Source organism: Pseudophryne corroboree, unplaced genomic scaffold (assembly GCF_028390025.1).
Source record: "Pseudophryne corroboree isolate aPseCor3 unplaced genomic scaffold, aPseCor3.hap2 scaffold_388, whole genome shotgun sequence".
In the NCBI taxonomy this organism is placed as follows: Eukaryota; Metazoa; Chordata; class Amphibia; order Anura; family Myobatrachidae; genus Pseudophryne; species Pseudophryne corroboree.
The window spans coordinates 185,307-190,312 of record NW_026970033.1 but is presented as its reverse complement, the minus strand read 5'-3'; the positions used below and the strand labels follow the sequence as shown (position 1 = coordinate 190,312).

Here is a 5,006-nt window from a genome sequence, read left to right as displayed (position 1 = left end):
GTCTGCTTACTTTGTGCCTTCCAATGCACAATGCAAACTACAGGTAGTGCTGCAGGGCCCACACCCTTTTACTTGCCTTACAGAGCAGCTCTTGAGCTGTTACAGTGCCCAGCTGCTGCAAGAAATCAGCGTGAATGCTTCAGGGGCTGGGGCATGGCCAACATGAGCCCCACACCGAAGGAGGGTGGGGGTGTTTAATGCGAACTAGGGGTCTCGCACAATGCGAACTACAGGTAGTGCTGCAGGGCCCACACCCTTTTACTTGCATTACAGAGCAGCTCTGGAGCTGTTACAGTGCCCAGCTGCTGCAAGAAATCAGCTTGAATCCTTCAGGGGCTGGGGCATAGCCAACATGAGCCCCACACCGACGGAGGGTGGAGGTGTTTAATGCGAACTAGGGGTCATCCAAGTGCCGCAAAAGGCCGCCATGCCCTGCACGCCCCTTTTCTCTTTTCATATGCAGACGAGGGTTGAAGCCAACTTTGACCCACTGCTTGGATGACATCGCCATATGCAAATCCATCTGCTGCAGGCCTTCCCCCAGGAATGCTTGCACTAGTTGTTGCATTTGGTTTGTTGTTTGGGGGTGCTTCAGTATTAGGCAGCCTTCTGCCCTCCCATGTTCATCTGAAAATATGTGTTCTCCCTGCAGTTGTTGTCCCCAGATGAGAGTTCCCTTGTGCTGCCTCAGTTGAATCTCCTTTACTTGACAGAGATGTGCCTGAGCAGCGGCCCTCCCCAGCCCTATCCCAAATCATACTTATTTTGCATAGGAGATACCATGGTCATGAAGACTGTTCTCCCAGGGTGCGGTTCATTCATTGCATTCTGGGTATGCTGACCCCTGTGATTTCCCCAAATGTGGGAAACTCGACTGCATTATTTAATGCGAACTAGGGGTCATCCAAGCACCGCAAAAGGCCGCCATGCCCTGCATACCCCTTTTCTCTTTTCATAAGCAGACGAGGTTTGAAGCCAACCTTGACCCACTGCTTGGATGACATCACTTGCTGCCTTTCCAATGAAGCAAGTTTAATTTAATAATAGGTGAAAAACCATCCCTACAAAGGTGATAATCAGATACTTGGCTTTGTGGACACTTTTCAGAGCACAAATTTGTTAGCATAAAAATAAAGCCAGAAACTGAAGAGCTGTTTAATCACTCAATTGGATTTTTCTGCCAGCATATTTCTTTTTCTCTGCAACCCACTGCTAAATTGTGCTTTGTGGCTGTTTTTTTTATAAAATCACTTAATCAAATCTAACTCTGATTACATCAGAGAAGGCCAGGTACCCTACACCATAAGAGGTGGTTTGAAATTTTTACTTGTCTACTTAAAGATCACCAAAATCTGATAACAAGGTCAATTACGTCCCTAGGTGGGATTGAACCACCAACCTTTTGGTTAACAACTGAACACGCTAACTGTTTGTGCCTCAGAGACACTTTGCGAAAGTACATACTGACAAAGGCTAATAAGCATTCATCTAGAACGTTTCCTAGAAAAACTTTAAAAAGTCAATAATCTGGAGAGTTTTTGTAAGATGTTTCTTCCATCAACCAATGAAGAAACACATTGGTACTTTCCCATGATGAGTGAGTGCTTCAGGATCTCTTGCACTTACATGTGCAGCAGAGTACTGTAATGGAAGCATGCTGGGTCCATAACCCAGAGGTAGGCAGATTGAAACTATCCTCTGCTATATGCATTGTTTTTTGTTAATTAAAGTAATCCAAAACTGGGATTGATATTTTTGCTCTTTTATTTTTACTTAAAGTACAATAACTTTTACCATTTTAATTTGTTTTAATAGTATATTGACAGTATTGTTTTCTTTCAAAAATCCACTTAATTTTCTTTACCCTATTATTAAAATGGTAATTGACAAAAACAAACTACATTGTCACCAGAAGAGCAGTACAAAATATACAAGTGATATATTAAAATCATCTTTCCAGCTTTAATTTCAATGATGCCTTGGTGCAACAATTTTGTGAGAAACATCTTCACCCATAAAGAAAGATTTTCTTAATTCCTTACCTGTGTGCTGATTAGATATCACCTTGTTTTCACATTAAACAGACTTCCCCTTGAGGAAGCAGCAAGGATGCAGTGACGTTTATGTTTCCTGGTGTCAACCTGTATTATTTCAGTAGACATTGAAATGAGGATGCATCTTGCTGCCTTTCCAATGAAGCAAGTTTAATTCAGTAATAGGTGAAAAACCATTCCTACTAAAGGTGTTAATCAGAGACTTGGCTTTGTGGACACTTTTCAGAGAGCAAATTTGTTAGCATAAACATAAAATCAGAAAATGAAGAGCTGTTTAATCACTCAATTGGACTTTTCTGCCAGCATAATTTTTTTTCTCTGCAACCCACTGCTAAATTGTGCTTCCTAGCTGTTTTTTATAAAATCACTTAATCAAATCTAACTCTGATTACATCAGAGAAGGCCGGGTACCCTACACCATAAGAGGGGGTTTGAAATTTTGACTTGTCTACTTAAAGATCACCAAAATCTGATAACAAGGTCAATTACGTCCCTGGGTGGGATTGAATCACCAACCTTTAGGTTAATAGCCATACACACTAACTGATTGCGCCATAGCGACACTTTGCGAAAGTACATACTGACAAAGGCTAATAAGCATTCATCTAGAACGTTTCCTAGAAAAACTTTAAAAAGTCAATAATCTGGAGAATTTTTGTAAGAAACACATTGGTACTTTCCCATGATGAGTGAGTGCTTCAGGATCTCTTGCACTTACATGGGCTATTAACCAAAAGGTTCCCACCCAGTGATGTAATTGACCTTGTGATCAGATTTTGGTGATCTTTAAGTAGACAAGTCAAAATTTCAAACCCCCTCTTATGGTGTAGGGTACCTGGCCTTCTCTGACGTAATCAGAGTTAGATTTAATTAAGGTGCGCAAGGGCATAGAAGGGAGCGGTTTAAGAAAAGAGAAGTGGAAACAGACAGCAAACTAGGCTGGAGAGAGACCTGAGACAAAGAGATCTGAATTATACGAGAGCCGACCAGGGGAAACACAAATTATGCAGTCAAGTTTCCCACATTTGGGGAAATCGCAGGAGCAGCACACCCAGAGTGCAATGGGTGAGCCTTGCCCTGGGAGAAGCACCTTCATGATCATAGTATCTCACCTGGCAGGTAAGTAGGAGTTGGGCTAGTGCTGGGGAGGGTCGCTGCTCGGGTACGCCCCTGTCAAGTGAAGGAGATCCAACTGAGGCAGCACAAGGGAACTCTCGAAAGAAGAACAAGGCTAGAGGAAGATCTGAGACAAAGAAATCTGACTTTTACCAGAGCTGACCAGAGGAAAGCACAAACACAGTCCCCCACTACCACCAGGAAACATTAACGCCACTGCATCCTTGCTGCTTTCTCATGTGGTAGTCTATTTAATGTGAAAACAAGGTGATATCTAATTAGCACACAGAAAAGAAAATTAAGTGAATTTTTGAAAGAAAACAATACTGTCAATATACTATTAAAACAAATTAAAATGGTAAAAGTTATTGTACTTTAAGTAAAAATAAAAGAGCAAAAATATCAATCCCAGTTTTGGATTACTTTAATTAACAAAAAAAAATGCATATAGCAAAGGATAGTTTCAATCTGCCTACCTCTGGGTTATGGACCCAGCATGCTTCCATTACAGTACTCTGCTGCACATGTAAGTGCAAGAGGTCCTGAAGCACTCACTTATCATGGGAAAGTACCAATGTGTTTCTTCATTGGTTGATGGAAGAAACATCTTACAAAAACTCTCCACATTATTGACTTTTTAAAATGTTTCTAGGAAACGTTCTAGATATATGCTTATTAGCCTTTGTCAGTATGTACTTTTGCAAAGTGTCGCTGTGGCGCAATCAGTTAGTGTGTATGGTTATTAACCAAAAGGTTGGTGGTTCAATCCCACCCAGGGACGTAATTGACCTTGTTATCAGATTTTGGTGATCTTTAAGTAGACAAGTCAAAATTTCAAACCCCCTGTTATGGTGTAGGGTACCTGGCCTTCTCTGATGTAATCAGAGTTAGATTTGATTCAGTGATTTTATAAAAACAGCTAGGAAGCACAATTTAGCAGTGGGTTGCAGAGAAAAAGAAATATGCTGGCAAAAAAATCCAATTGAGTGATTAAACAGCTCTTCATTTTCTGGCTTTATTTTTATGCTAACAAATTTGTTCTCTGAAAAGTGTCCACAAAGCCAAGTCTCTGATTAACACCTTTGTAGGGGTGGTTTTTCACCTATTACTAAATTAAACTTGCTTCATTGGAAAGGCAGCAAGATGCATCCTCATTTCAATGTCTACTGAAATAATACAGGTTGACACCAGGAAACATTAACGCCACTGCATCCTTGCTGCTTTCGCATGTGGAAGTCTGTTTAATGTGAAAACAAGGTGATATCTAATTAGCACACAGGTAAGGAATTAAGAAAATCTTTATTTAAGGGTGAAGGTGTTTCTCACAAAATCGTTGCCCCAATGCATCATTGAAATTCAAGCTGGAAAGATGATTTTAATATATCACTTGTACATTTTGTATTGCTCTTCTGGTGACAATGTCGTTTGTTTTTGTCAATTACCATTTTAATAATAGGGTAAAGAAAATTAAGTGGATTTTTGAAAGAAAACAATACTGTCAATATACTATTAAAACAAATTAAAATGGTAAAAGTTATTGTACTTTAAGTAAAAATAAAAGAGCAAAAATATCAATCCCAGTTTTGGATTACTTTAATTAACAAAAAAAAATGCATATAGCAGAGGATAGTTTCAATCTGCCTACCTCTGGGTTATGGGCCCAGCATTTTTCCATTGCAGTACTCTGCTGCACATGTAAGTGCAAGAGATCCTGAAGCACTCACTCATCATGGGAAAGTACCAATGTGTTTCTTCGTTGGTTGATGGAAGAAACATCTTACAAAAACTCTCCAGATTATTGACTTTTTAAAGTTTTTCTAGGAAACGTTCTAGATG

General features: G+C 39.9%; 1 non-coding gene and 1 pseudogene across 1 annotated transcript; one reads left to right on the top strand and one right to left on the bottom strand.

Moving 5' to 3' along the window:
• Positions 1 to 756: 756 nt before the first annotated feature.
• LOC135022664 (U1 spliceosomal RNA) lies at positions 757 to 935 on the top strand (annotated as a pseudogene).
• A 2,083-nt stretch (positions 936 to 3,018) lies between these two features.
• LOC135022530 (U1 spliceosomal RNA) lies at positions 3,019 to 3,181 on the bottom strand. Its single transcript, XR_010219643.1, has one exon. It is a non-coding gene; the product is annotated as a U1 spliceosomal RNA (small nuclear RNA).
• Positions 3,182 to 5,006: the final 1,825 nt, after the last annotated feature.